This window comes from Ruditapes philippinarum, unplaced genomic scaffold (genome assembly GCF_026571515.1).
Source record: "Ruditapes philippinarum isolate M1 unplaced genomic scaffold, ASM2657151v2 ctg3002_1_1_1_1, whole genome shotgun sequence".
In the NCBI taxonomy this organism is placed as follows: domain Eukaryota; kingdom Metazoa; phylum Mollusca; class Bivalvia; order Venerida; family Veneridae; genus Ruditapes; species Ruditapes philippinarum.
In genome coordinates this window covers 188,991-205,312 of record NW_026854098.1, presented here as the reverse complement: position 1 = coordinate 205,312, position 16,322 = coordinate 188,991, and the positions used below count along the sequence as shown (strand labels likewise).

The 16,322-nt window shown below is 31.8% G+C and overlaps 1 long non-coding RNA gene across 1 annotated transcript; it reads right to left on the bottom strand.

The window, feature by feature from the left end:
• Positions 1-212: 212 nt before the first annotated feature.
• On the bottom strand, positions 213-14,360 carry LOC132738937 (uncharacterized). Its single transcript, XR_009626936.1, has 3 exons — positions 14,216-14,360; positions 3,955-4,427; positions 213-225 (listed from the first exon to the last, which is right to left on the bottom strand). It is a non-coding gene; the product is annotated as an uncharacterized LOC132738937 (long non-coding RNA).
• Positions 14,361-16,322: the final 1,962 nt, after the last annotated feature.

Genomic DNA, 16,322 nt, shown 5'->3' with positions numbered 1-16,322 from the left:
TTGACCGCTTTATTAATGATAACATCGTTAGTTCAATACTGCTTTGCTGCAGTCACAGCTGCTTCGTTTCTCTTAGTAGCATCTTTCAAAGTATCAACGAAATTCCTTTTGAATCGTCCCAGCTTTCAAAATCCGAAATCCTTTTGATTGTTTTCCCTAGAAATTTTTTCTAAACATAAAAGCTTTAAACCTTTGCACCTGAGCTTACATGCCCCGCAATCAGGACTGGCTATGGTAACTCTCAAAAGCAACGTCCGTACCGAAAACGTACCGTATTATGGACGTTTTGCGGCGCATATCCGTCCACCATTTTTCTGAACGTAACTTTTTTTGCGGCAAAAAGGCATGGGTCCTGCGCATAACGTCCATATTTTAAAAGTTTATATAATTTTCGTTAATTTTGACCAGTTATTATCAGGTGTTTTTGTGTGTTAATTTCAAGCTCACCTGAGTAATGTGCCCTGTCTGTCTGTCTGTCCGTCCAAATTTAGCTTGTTACCACCTAGCATCCACATACCACTAAGCAATATGTCAAGAGTTAATCTGTCCTTGAATTACAATATCTGTTATAATTTCACATTGTTACCACTCCAACGCTTTCATTTTCTTCTTTAATCTTGACAATTTTCAAACATAATATCTATGACCATAAAATCTCAAAACAAAGTTAGAATATAGGCCTAAATCTAACAAAAAACAACAACAAAAAACGCACTATATATCACGCTTGTTAGTGCTTTTCGTTTTCTTCTTCATTTTTAAAGTAATTTTATACAGAATATGTATAACAATAAGGTCTCGAATGTCAAAGTTCATTTAAATGGGCTAAAAACGGACTGAATAATGTCAAAAGAGTAATTTGCCTTTGAATATAAAAAAAAGAACATATTTTAAAGTCAAAATTAAATTGAATTGTGATAAAACTGCCATTTCTTTTTCTTATCAAATGGTTCCCAGAATGTCATTCATACATTTATGACATGGAACGGGACAATCTTGAATAGTTCCCAATATTAATATTGACCCTGGAAATGAACCTTTTGTCCTTTCCAAGATCACTAATTGGGGAATTTCGGATTTTAAATTAACCATATCTTTGTCAATTTACAGATATTTGGATATTGATGAACCATTTTCAGACGTAGAAATTGAGTACTGATATCAGTTACCCAGATTCTGACCAAAAACATGAAATGGTAACTTGCATTTTATTTGTAATATTTAAGCTAATCTACCCTATTGTCATGTTGAGCCTTATAGGCAGGTGGGCGATATAAGGCCACCATGACCTTTTTTTCATTGTTCAATTATAAAATTACATTGTTCAATTATAAAATACATTATGGCATTCAAAACAAAACGCTTACATTACGATATTTTAAAATATGCTTTATTTTTTATCATATAACACATTGAACTTTCTTATTTTCATCATTTCCTATGCGGATGAATTTTTGTGTATAATATACTCTAATTACATATTATCTATGTAACTTATAGGCGAAATCGTTGGCTTAATACTACAAACCCGTAATGTCATTTTTTGTCATTTTTTAGAAAATCGCATTTGAAAGTTTGAACTGTAATAACTTTTTTTAATGATAACCCGTATAAAGACCAAAATTTTCAGTGAATTTAGGAAATCTGTATGTTATACATATTTACCAAATTTTTATTTCTGTGCATACGATTTTAAAGCTAAAATCTTAAAATAATTTTTTATTTCAAATTTTTCAATAATAAATAAGAAAACCAATACAAATTCTGAATTCTAAAACCCCATTCGAGAGATACTTTGGTTGTTGACAAACATTCAGGTCATTTCTACACCATAAAAGCGACATACGGGGGTTCTAAGGAAACATTTTGAAGCAAAATTGACCTAAGTGTAATAATTTTCGGCTAGAAACATAGAAAAATTTCAAAGTAAAAATATCATTAACTTCTCCCTACTGTGTAAAAATATTACACGTCTGTTTGAAAATCAATGCTACTATCAAATGAAATCTACATTAATTTTTCAAAAGTATGCACTTGTTATGTTACAACATGTTCATCAACCGTGGTAATTTGAACGATGCGTTTCTGTCACATACCTATGTTGCATAAATGTTTAATTTTTTGATTTAGAGTGTACATTAAGTAGATGCTTTTCGTGCTTTAGAAAACAGCGTTGAAATTTCTGAAACAATTTGTCCTGATGCATCTAGATGTAACAGTCTGTAACCACTAACAAGTATGACTGCACGGGACTAAACCTAAAGTGGGAGTGGCGCCATTTTGTCTTCCAAATTCAAGAACTATTCTAAATAACTACATGTATAACTTTATGGGGTGAATCAAAATTCAAATGTAAAAATGAGGTTTTCAGCTATATAAGCTAAAATTAGTACCCTTTCAAAAAAGTGTAAAAACTTGAAATAAAAGCTTTTAGGGAAATAAAAAAAAATAGTACTCAATCGAGGTGCCGTCCGAAAATGGTTAATCATCCGAATAAATGTAGTATTTACATATGTATCTAATTTCAAGACATTTTACTATATAATTCAAAATGATGTAAGAGCTATAAAAACTAAATCATCAATATATGTAATTATATTACAGTCAGGTAATATACTATAATTATCTTTAAATAAATCACTGAAAAGTTTTTCAAATATTATGTTTGTGATACAATAAGGCAGCCATTACAGATGTGTCATGTATCACGTGGTACAAAATCAGAATGTTTTGATTGGACGAGAAGTTACTGGGGTCTAGAATTAAAGGGTTTGATGTAAATAGCGAGTTACGGGTTTGTGGAATTGGAAAAAAAACATATTTTATGTTAGTTTCTCAACTTACGTAAGTATGTTCCACTGTGAAAAGAGCCCCCTGAGACGAAAAAATGATATAAAAATCTCAATTTTGCCAAAAAATCGAGTTACGGGTTTGTAGAATTAACCCGACGAAATGTTTTGTTCTTAGGCGATAAAATAATACGGTTTTAGTAAAAAGGGACGGACTTTTCGACTAAAACCTATAGATTTAATTCATTTTCAAAGTTATATTTTATGACAATTTCAAAACTTTACTAGATTTTGTAGTTTAAACTATTTGAGCCGCGTCAAGCAGATATGCCGGCACTATCGCATTTTTTACCAACATATTGATGATGTTCAAAAATAACAATCTCATCTTTGAGAAAATATTTTAAAAGTTACAGGGTTAGTTTACTGACCCGATACGGGGAAATACGCGGTTCTGTAGGAAACCATAACGGGAAACCAACCCACAGAACCGTATATAACGGTATCTAACCCTTTAACGATTCCTATCACGCCGAAAACCTTTCTCATCGTAATTTAGGCATAACCAGGGAGACCATACCATGTTGACAATATGTTAATACAGCAAGTAGCACGAAAATATCTTTAAAAAAAGACTAAACGCGTTGATGGAAAAGATTTTTCATGTATAAGAAAGAAAAGAAATATAGAGCGGCAAAAGCGGACCGCAGTTTAGTAATTATATTTTACTTGTTATATTTGTTGCCAAACCATCACTGCCTTCTTAGCATGGCCTAAGGATTAGGCAACCGAGTCGTGGAAAAAACCCCAAACTTTATTCAAGTGTCTGTCCAAAAAAATGTTGAAGCTGTTGCAACAATTTCGTTCTGGTGATAATACGTCGATCAAAGAACACTGTCTTACATTAAGTCCGTAATCAACATTTATTCAATTTCAATGCAATACCTCTAGTAAATAAAATTCAAGATGAATAAATGTTCGTTGGGAAGGATTCGTGAATATATTTTACTACAGAAAAAGTGGACGATATGCGGCGCAAATACACACTCTCGCCGCAAAACGTACCAAGTACGATATGCACCCCAAAACGTCCACATGTGTACGATATGCGACGCAAAACGTCCACACGCGAACGTTTTGCGGTACGGACGTTTTGCGGTGTTACATGGCTAGTATATGCTGTTTCCAAGGACAGACGTCTTTCGGCCAGATTTTTAGGCCGATATTACAGTAGTAACACCTCACAGAGTCGGCAACACCTGTATATGCAAGTCCGGCCTCTGCTAGTTCTTTTATCCCCGGTGTTTTATCTTTAATCCAATTTTCATTTTCATATGATTTTATACGTGAGTCTAGAGTACCGTATTGTCTGTGTTTGGGTTTGCCTATCAATATACCAAGACTTTCACATGTTGTAGGCTGCGTAGTAGACATTGGGACTGCGTCGCGTGGTCTTGAAGAATCACTGCTACTATCATGTTGGGTGGAATTACTTTGTCGAGTTCTTCTCCGAAAATAATTCGTGAGATGCTCTACTGTTGGGTTCCCATCTACCTGAATACCGGCCATTTAATAATTATGAAACTTGTCTAATGCTTTTTGTAAGCTGAACTATAAAACATCTGTTGGTCTTGTAATCTAAAATGTAAAAAATAAGTAATTAAATAACTGTAGTTTGATCTTCACTAAAGATTATTACCTCCAGAAAAAAAACACGTTTTTTGGTGAAATAATAACGTTGCAAAAATGCACTTTTGTACGAATTAGTAAGTTTATGTAGGGATGTCAGTGTCAAATAAATTCAGTAGCTTTCTCAAAGTATTGTCTGGTCAGACTACACAGATGTACCAGCTTGCCTGTCTCTGAACTGGTGGTATAAGCATACCACAGATCTTAGCAATCAAACACTGGAATTTAATTTATAATGTTGTTTAGAGATTGGGATAAAGAACCGCCTTATCGCCTAAATTGTGAAAAATATTCAGTTCATTATCAATTTGGATAAACCTGGAACTTGAAAGTTTGATTAATCAGAATGAAACATTTCTTATTAGGATTTTTTTTTTAAGTTTTCTTTTTTATTCTCATCAAATTCTGTAAATTACAGGAATTATTTAAATGAAGTTCATTTTATACTAGAGGGTCATGATGGGCCTGAATCGCCTACCAGAAAAACACTGTTTTTCAATGATTATGGAAATAATTTTTCAAATTAACTTGTAGAAAGACAAGTCCAGTTCAACTTCATTTTGCTTCTCTAGTTATAAATTTTCCCGACACCGATTGTTTTATTTTTTCATAGTAAAAACGATAGGAACCTTCCACAAATGTCCCGAGTTCATTGTTACTGTTCATTTGGTAAGTAAAGCATATTGATCACGCTATTTGATTTTTTTTCCATTTTCAACACAAGCGGCTCCTTTAATGGGGCAAATCAAATCAATTTGAGCAAAATTGATAAAAAAAATCTTTAAGAATGCTCCAGACCAAGTTTGGTGAGCACCCATCCATTAATTTGTGGTAAAATTTGCCTATGGATGTCTTTCGGAATTGTGATCTTTCTTTTTTTTACTTATCTTAAAGATTAGATAAATACATAATCTCAGTATTTAGATATACATGTACATGTATACTGTTTGTCAGCATGACACCACCGGTCAATATTATTTAAGATAACATAGGTATAGTAGTCAACTCGACCAGAAAGTTAACGTTTCAGTCTGGGGTGAGTAACCAGAAGCATTCGTTAGAGTTACGATCATCGTAATGCCTTGGTTAAGCTCTAGTTAGTAATTTACCCTCTAACCCGAAACGTTCGTTATACCAAAAATACTAACGAAACTGTCGTAAAATAACGACTACCTCGGAGTACACGTTAGACCTTCGTTGAAGGAAAAACAACGTCTGAAGCTCTTTCAACAAACTTTTTATGAGTATGTATTATTTATATCACGTATTTTCTTCCTATTTTCTTGATAATAAGTCCTTAATATGATGTTACAATCTGTAAATGTCTTAATATGTAAAGTTATTATTTATTTATTTATAATTATTATTATCATTATTATCATTATTACTATCATAATTATTATTATTATTATTTTATTATTATTATTATTATTATTATTATTATTATTATTATTATTATTATGACTGCATTCATTTTCAAAATAAAACGTAACCGTACTCATTAAACTTAAGTGAGCATTTCTTTCGTAAATGATTTTAAGAATAATTCCAAATATCTTTATACAAGTGATGTTGTTTTTTCATTCCGCAGACAATGGCCGCCATGCTGCTAGAGTATTTAGATAACTGATAGACTTTGGACACTTATATGTTTGAATGCTTCTAAGGAGGTTGATTAATTTCATCAACTGACATAGAGAATACAAAGTGACCTGTTAATCGCCTTAGTTATCTTATGTAATAGTATTCTTTCTTATTTATCTCAAAACAAGCTAACACTATTTGTATTGCATGTTTAACAATACATCACATTCTTTCATGTATGAAATTAAATAGATATAATATTACATTAAAGTTTCAATTTTTTAATACTTAAAAGACTTAGAAGTTATACAAGTTCTATATACAAAGTGAAATTAAAGAATTCAGCATAAAGACATTCATGTACAATGAAAGAGTGTAACACAGTATATGGATAAATTTTGACGTGTTTGGTCATATATGAAATTCAGCGGAGTATATTTAAAAAAAAATATATAATATTCCTCTTTCATATACTTTAAATTAATGGTTAACCTCTATTTTCATGAAAAGTAGAGTTTATTAATCGAAACTTGCTTTTTTTTCCCATGTAATTTTCAAGCTAGCAACATACGAAGGTTTATTAAATATTTTCACCAGTGTGTAACAAAGGTTATGTAAAGAAAGTTTTACAGAAAAAGCAGTTCATTTCTTCATTTGCATCATTTAAATCAAAACAAAAATCACGTTGCTATTTAGCGTCAATATTTTTAAAAGCATCGATTAAGATATTAGCAAAGATATTATTGCCATTGGCCAACAATCATAAAGTTTGAAACTATTTTATTACCTTATTCTTAAAAAATGATTCACATTTATTAAAAATGTATACTTTGCCTTTAAAAGGAAAGATGATTAACATTTTCTCTTAAATTGTTTATAAATCTTTATTTATTTTTCATCACAAAGAAATATCAAATCAAGATATATGTATATATATAGCATTTCATCGAGAAGATAATTCACTGTATATTTGTCTCAAAAAGTATCCAAATTTTATTGATTTCTATTTACTTTGCACTTAAACATTTACTCTTAGATAGTGTACTACTCTATTTCATCACACACATACCGAAATATTCTACATCTTAAAGATGAGGCAATGAACTTATATCAAGTCTCTCCTTTTGTTTTTTGTTACAAATCCAAAATGTTCAGTTGTAATTATGTTCATGTAACAGTATTTCTTGTCTATAGTTTTTGCTAGAAACATTGTATAATGTTTAAAGCAAATAAACGTTATTGTATTGTTTTGTATTGTATTTTATTGTATAATGAATATATATGTCTGTATTAATGAACATACAAATTCCATTTAACAATTTTATGTAACTTGTAGAATTTTTCTGATGATAAATCTGTTATATAAAAATGCATATTTAATTACGTTTAAAACAGTTTATCCTCAACACTATAATATCAATTTTGGTTGATTTGAAATAACATTCTAGTATAATTACTAAAACTCGTACTATATATAACGCCATTAAAATGTAACGTGACATTATCTTCAAAGTTTATTTTAAAAATCATTGAAAATTAGTATTGAAATTGTATTGTTGATGCATTTCTATCAATGTATCATCACATCAAGTATGATCATGTACTATGTACATGTCAAAATAAAATAATGTTCTGTTCTGTATTGTATATCCGAAGACTTAGAATTGCTTTCTTTAGATTCGTTTTACGGCGAACGTATGGCATACATACATACATACATACATACATACATACATACATACATACATACATACATACATACATACATACAAAAACAAACAAACAAACAGATTCATACAGAGTGTCAATTGTTTCTTTCACAGATATATATGGCTGCACATTTGCACAAAAAACAGTTTAAAAACAATTATTTTTACGTGCAATGTAATCTATGCAGGAAAAGCTAATAACAGGTGGTGCCAAAATGCTGTGTATACCCTTAACGATTACACAACGATTTCGTTAATGAATTTTACTAACGACTGATTAGCGATAACATAACGATGCTTTCTGGTTATGCAACAAAAACAATCGGTAAAATCACTAACGTGTTCGTTACGCGATCGCTAACGCTTTCGTTAGCGTGATTTTAACGAAAGCTTCGGGTTACTCACCCCAGGGGTTAATTATCTTACTCTCTAATAGAAATTGGAAAAATTGTAACTTTAACTACATAGAGGATAAAAGCAAAAGGTTGTTTTGATGAAATGTATTCAGTGAACAAGATCACGAAATGTATTCAGTGAACAAGATCACTCTTTTAATAAAACAAAATAACATACAGGGTGGAGAAGTGATATTGTATAAACAGTGCAAAGTTACGTTGAACAAGTGATCGCCAAGTTTGCAAAAAGTTATTCTGAATAGAAATAATTGAAACTTATATTTAAATAGCACAAAGAATAAAAAAGGCAAATTGACCTACAAATGACTCTGCAGAAAGTTTAATAGTATGATGCAATCAATGGGTGTCCAATTCTAGAGCTGAAAGTTATTTACATAAACATAAGATGATTTTATTTTTAGCTAGCTTAACAAGGTACATGTAAATATACAGAGCAACATTATCTAAGTAATAGAAAGAGTACCGAAACACGAGGCTATCTAATTTGTACGAGTGGACGTAGCCCCCGAGTATAAATCAGATTACCGAGTGTTTTGGTGTTCTTTCTCTTTTGTATCATAGTCAAACATAAAAACACGTTCCCTGTTGTCACAATATGAAACCCCGGGAAAAAGTAACCAATGAACGAGCATCTGAATATGATATTTCTATCGCTTTCCCTTTCTCTTCCGTCACAATAAGAAAACCCCAGCAAAATGAGCCAATCAATGGGCATGCTCTGGAGTGCGGGTAACTAATACCTGCACTCCAGTTAACGCACTGTGCATGTATATGTATACGATTTAACTCTGACACATTTTCAACAGAAAGGTCCCCAAACTATGATACACATTTCATTAACAATCTTGATTTGATTTCTTAAATAAAGGTTATATGGAAACAACATTTGGGTTTCTTTTTTAATTGGGTTAAATATAATCATAATTGTAATTAAGAATGGATCAGATAGTCTGGCACAAAGTGACACTGGGAAAAGTCCTGTGTGTATGCCTATATTATTTGATGTATGTACATATATAAAACTAAAATAAAGATTAAAGAAATAAAGATATAATATTACGTAAAAACATCAATGCATTTACAGCTGGGCATATATCTTCGATCCTTTTTGTTATTAGTCGAGCTTAAAAGTATCCAACAAATAGTAGAGAACAAATGCAGATGAATTAAGCATTGAAATAAAGGAGTTACATGTAGGCACCTAGCATGCAGTTACCATAATCCACCCATTTCTAATACGTGTTTGACCATTTACCTACTTAGAGAACCTATTTTCCTTCTTATAGAGCCTAATTAAAATATCCCTAAAAAATACCAAAATGAGGGGCTGTTTTTAAAGTTTCCATAAATTTTCTCAAAAATATATTAGTTGATATTTTAAATATTAAACAGATCTACTTTTCCTGTGTAGTTCATTGAAAATATCAGGTACCATATTTGTCATAAGATTTAACACTATGAAGCCAATATAAATCAAAGCACTGAATGTACTGATGGGGAGGCTATGAGAGAATGTTTCAGACTTATAGTTTCTTTTCTTTTTGCTTAAAATATACTACCAAAATAAAAAGATATGCACATTGCGCTATTTATCCTTACTGTTGTGTTCAACCATTCATATATATGGTTAATGAGGTTGACTATTCATTTTGTTAATATTCCAGAACATTTAATTAAGGTCTACATTCGGACTGTTAATCATGCAAATTTTGAAAAACCTAAACTGTCAATAATAAATGACATACCAGCAAGTATGACGACTGTTCATTATCAGATAACAATAACATTTTACAACTGACGGTTCCTTATCAAAATATTCTAGGACTGTTCATCATAAATATTTTATGTCATTTTAATATTATTGAATGATAATAACAACTGCAAGTGATGCAACATTTTTATTGAACATAAAAATTATACACGTTTAGATGTACCATAATTGAGATCAATAAGATACTGTCTTGTGATGAGTATTAATTAACATTCATGCTCTACGGACAGAAGGTTGTCTTCTTCAGAAGCAAATCTCGAATAAAATCACGTTTCAGAAAATTAATCCCATTTCATTACTGACGGCGTCGGATAATATTAAAGCTAAATATTTCTTGAAAAAATACATCTCTGCAAAGCTTATTCAAAACTGAATCAACCTAAGTGAAAATTGATCAGGAAGTTATATCTTCTTTTTTTACCGCCAACACTCAACACTCAACCAACTTATGGTAGTTAATCGATAGATTCTACGTGTATTTTTAAACCTCACTAGCTTGAAATATATACTGCGGAAAATCTGTTGTTAACAGGGTGTGCGGTTATTACGTAGGGTTTTCCCTGTCGACCATTTCCCCGCAAATAGATGAGAACATCGAAGCCGTCAGTGCTATGAATGGTGTTATAAATGGCGTGTTTTGGAAGTGTTTGTTGAAACTTCTCCAAATACCTTCAGAGGCGTGCACGTCGCGGAGAAGGCACACGGAAGGTCATAGTCAAGTCATCATAAGTACCAGAGGTGATTGGTTGACCTGTCGTGACTTACTCTGGAGGTTTGGCGCTAATAGATGCCGTTTTTGTTGTCGTCAGTCAGAAAGTTGATGCCTTGACGGTATTGTCGTCTCCTTTACCACCAATTAAAGAACGAAGAATGGGCTTCCAGGAAGAATCTGCTTGAAAAAGACGTCCCAGATGCTATAATCTCGGACATATGGTTATTCCGGCGCCGAGTATAAATAAACTTAAAAACACACACACTTTTGTTGAAAACAAAACAACAACACATTTTCTGTAGTAATTTTTCAAGTGTTGTAAAATGAATAAGAAATTCCTCTTATGCCGCCCATTATTTTTAGAACACAACCATAAAAGTTCTTTTTTTTTATTTTTCAAATAAACATTTATCACTTCAGCGCGAGCAAATATCGGTTTCAAATTAAAGTTTCGTAAGATATGTTAATGACTTCCCGATGCTCGACTGTAAGTAATTTGTATATGTATGCGGTTTTTTTTTTTTGTTTTTTTTGTTTTTGTTTTTTAATTAAAGCTTCTTATTCTTTAATATTTTTTATGTATCTCATAATCTGTATTGAAAATTTGAATTTTATTACAAATGGACTATCAAATTATGATGTATGCCCTAGAATTGAATAAACTTTCTAATTACACAATACGGGGTCATACTGATCTTTGCGTCTTTCTCTGAAATAATTATTTCCTTGTTAAAACATATTTGACCACATATTTCTGTCAATTAACTGTTCACTTTACTTCCGATTTTGTTGTACGGAAACACATGTTTCTATTTGTGTTTTCTAATCAATTCGAATCTATAATCAGTTTAATGGGATCACCACCGGGTAAACGACTACTAGGTACTTTGGTCATGTTTTTTACCACAAATATTTGAATGTTTCTATTGGGATTAAAATGAGCATAGTTAACTAAACAACTGTTTGTATAAATTCCTGACCTGTCTAATTCTAATTATGAGATTAGTGAATATATAAGACTTTCACTACAAAATATTCCTAAACAAAAGAGCACATGTTTAAATTTATTCCTATACAAATAAAAGATCAGAGTAGGGATCTTTCAATTACCAAAGATACTTTTATGTTAAAAGTTTGATTAATGAATTATGTAAGATGAAAATATAAGTATTGCTTTTTTATTTTGCTAATGTAAAATGTAATATTGTGCTGGAATTTTGTCGGAGGTCCTTAGGGGTTTTGTAGTTAAATAGTTTTTTTTTCGGCGATAATGGTTAAAGAATATATAATGTTTTTAAACTATATGTTCATCACCATCAGTGAATTTTTAGTTAAATGTATGCAAAATATTTACTAAACAGCTATATGATTTAGCGGTTTATGAGCGTTTTCCGCGTACAGCCTCCTGGGTGTTACAAATAAGTTAGTTTTCCCTAGTTATCACGCAAGCATGATACATGTCTCTGATGTAAGCGACAGTTTACAATTATTTGTCTTTAAAAAATATTAAGGACTATTAATAGTTTATAACAACAAAAGAACATGCATGATATTGAGAATACGTAGTTGCAACGTTCTAGTTAATGACCCGTCATAAACAGTTGGTCGCTGCGTAGTAATTGGAAAATTGTTATCAAAAATAATAAAGAATATTTGCCACTGAATTAAAGCATTTACTTATAAATTTTCATTTATGCTTTTTGTTAAAAAAATATGGATAAAGTTATTATTTTGAAGGGTTTTCATACCAGAACTATTTATTACAGACATACGTATGCCTAAACCTGATTACCGCGGCAGTATGACGTCACGGAGTAGTGATTTAAACAAAAATCAAGAATTTTTCAGAGAATTATTATCTTTACAAATTGCAGATATGAAATTAAAGAATGAAAATATTTTCATATTGTAAATGTCTGTGATGAGTGATGAGTCAGCTTAGAAAAAATCAAGGTACTATTTTTTGACCTGATTACCGCGGCAGTATGACGTCACGGAGTAGTGATTTAAACAAAAATCAAGAATTTTTCAGAGAATTATTATCTTTACAAATTGCAGATATGAAATTAAAGAATGAAAATATTTTCATATTGTAAATGTCTGTGATGAGTGATGAGTCAGCTTAGAAGAAATCAAGGTACTATTTTTTGACCTGATTACCGCGGCAGTAAGATTTGACAGACAGTTATTAACATTGGGTCGGCATAGCCTCCCCAAAAACTATGTAAATTATATAATTAAACTAAACCTTTTTGCTTTCAAATAGGGATAAGTAAGATACATAGATAATGTTCAAAAACAACTAGAAATGTGTCCAAAGGCTACGGATGCCCCGACACTCCACTGTTTTGTCAAACTTATGACTCTATGTCAAATATTTTTTGGGGCTACATGTGACACAAATTGAAAACTAAAAAGCTTTTACTAAGTCAAGGGCAAGAACTTTACAAATACTGAATAAATCCACAAGCAAACCTAAAGGTGCATAAGTACACATGCTGACCAACATTTATGTAAACTTTCAGGCCTACAGGTCGAAAACTTTTTAGCTATGCATGGACAAGTCGAAAATTGCAATTTATACTAAGTCAAGGGCAATAACTCTAACAAAATTGGAAAAAATCCACATGCAAAACCCAAGGCGCACAGCTTCACATTAATGTTGATCATAATTCCTGTTAAGTTGGTTGATTCTAACTCAAGCACTCAAGGAACACATAACACAACATAATGGAACCGTTTTTACTAAGTCAAAGGCAATTATTCTTCAAATACTAAATAAATCCACAGTCAAACCATAGGTGCACAACTACACATGCCAACCAACATTTCTGTATAGATAAAGTTTCATGACTTTAGGTCAAGTACTTTTTGAGCTACGCACGACCCAAGTTGAAAATTATGAAATTTTACTAATTCAAGGGATTTAACTCTGACAAAACAGAATAAATCCACAAGTGAAACACAACGTGCACATCTTCACATGCTGAGCAACATTCCTATAAAGTTTCACGACTCTAAAATCCTTTTGAGCTCCGTGCGACACAAGTTGAAAATTGCAGATGATTACTTAGTCAAGGGCAATTACTCTACAAACCTTATTTTTATAAAAAAAGAGTAAAAATAAATACGAACAACTGACTTTTAAATTGAAATATTTGAAAACGATCTAGCAAAATGTGTAAACATGACTCGATTTATGTCCGGTACGTTAAGAAGGGTTCCAACCTTATTTCTTGCAGGTTGTGGAAAAGGGCCGAGTGGGAGCAATTAGAGAAACACACTTTATTATAGATAAAGTATATATATAGATAGATAGATTTAGAATTACTTTTTATCATAATCCCAACACTGTGCCGAGTCCCTGTGCTCGCAAGCGGAAATTTTATTGGACAAGGAGTGTACGCTGTAGGATCATTTAACTATAATTTCACCATGAAAACTTTCACAAACAATATATGGTACTGAAACATCAAAGTTTTAACAACCTTAAATCTTCATTAACTTTTAATATGGGAGTAAATAACAAAATGAAAACAGCTTACCTTTGTTAATCCGTTCAAATATAGGAAATTCCTGAATGATCTTACGTCTGTTTTGGTTTCCCCAATAATTCTATTTTTAAAATTTGTCACATGATGAAAGCAATATAAAAAGAATCAGTGAAGCAAATCCGCTACCGGAGTCGACGGAAATCCGCGATCGCAATACAAAATTAAATCACTCTTCGAAAACAGAATCATACAATATCATAAATTACTTAATAAAACTTTCCTATATAATTATAGATCTACCACTTTAGGTCATTTTACGCTAACAAAAAAGCCGTCCTGAAACCTTATACATAGTGATTTCACACCTTCTCTATTCACGGGGGAGGAAGTGTTACACGAAGGATGGAGTTCTTATGATTACTTGTTCAGGAGTTCTTGTGATAACTGTCACGGAGTTGTCGGAAAACATCTGTATATACTACAAAATACTCGTCAAAAATGGTTATTTTCATCGTTCAAAAATGAGTTTAGGTGGTTAATTAAACTTTAATGAAGGTGCTTAATTAAACTTTAATGATTAAGCTTGTCTTACATCTTGTATAATGTGTCAAAAACTAATTCACGGGCTATTTTTCATCGACTCTTGCTTCAAATCTGGTAGTTTTGAGTTAAATTTCCAAATTACTTGCCAATTCACAAGTTTTGACCGGTTTATTTCTGGTCTTCATCATTGCCATACATAATTACCTAATTATAATGCAAAATTGCAAACATAAAGCACCGGCTAACAGATTTATACCCGATTTTTCAAATGTACCGGAGTTCTTGTGATAACTCTGAAGATTTCACAGAGTTCTTATGATAACTTTTGTTATTGCCAGTGTGTTTCTTGCGCTAAATCACGGCACGTTTTGGCGTTTATTATCGTTCAATAAGATTGTAAATCATTACTTAATGCAGTACGATCATCCTTTGCACAAAAATGTGGATTAAACGTTGGTCTTAAGTGTCTGCAAAGGATAAATAGGTGATAGGCTATCATCTACAGTAAAAATTGAACCAGCGGCCACTGATATTCAGCAGTATAATGGCTTAAACCACATAACAAAAATGTCTCAAAACGTACGCGTTGTTCTCAATTTTACATGTTTTAAGCAACCACCTTTCTTAAGCAGACAATATATAGGCATGCTTCCCTTACCTAAGGGCTAAGTAATTTGTATCATTTTATACCATAATAAATAAGTATCTAACCAGGATAATTTCCACAATTATGTCTTAAAAAAATACGATACATGATAAAAACTCAATTGCGGTTGGCTCTAACTACCGATCTCTCGAAAAAAATTGAACTGTCCCTCCAGGTTCCAGATTTACCTAGAATGGGCATTCAAACTAGAATTCCCCAGGTGTTGCTTGTAAGTGTCGCAAGTTCTCTAATGTAACTTAAAACAACAGACAAAACTTTGAAACATATTAATCGCTGTACTATTAAAACTGCTGTTTTACATAGAAAACAAATATTTCTATAATTTATGCAGTAACAAAGATGCTTAACTGAGAAAATATAGACTGTATGTCTGGATGAAAATGATAAAGGACCATAAAACTGCTAGGGGCCGGAAACTGCTAGGAAACCAGTACATAAATCCTTTTTCCAGTCTACGAAATCTGCGTCAAATAAAAAATACTATGAAAAAGAAACGGGGGTAAGAAATAATATCTCTTGAACTAAAATCCACTCAAAACCAACAATATATATCCTAGTTTTTGCGCAAAGGATGAGCGTACTACATTTCATAATGATTTACAATCTCATTGAATAATAAAAAATGCTAAAACGTGCCGTGATTTAGCGCAAGAAACACACTGGCAATAACAAAAGTTATCATAAGAACTCTGTGACATCTAGAACACAAGGGACGTTTGAAAAATCGGGTATAAATCTGTTAGCCGGGGCTTTATGTTTGCAATTTTGTATTATAATTAGGTAATTATGTATGGCAATGATGAAGACCAGAAATAAACAGGTCAAAACTTGTGAATTGGCAAGTAATTTGGAAATTTTACTCAAAACTACCAGATTTGAAGCAAGAGGCATTTAAAAATAGCCTGTGAATTAGTTTTTGACATATAATACAAGATGTAAGACAAGCTT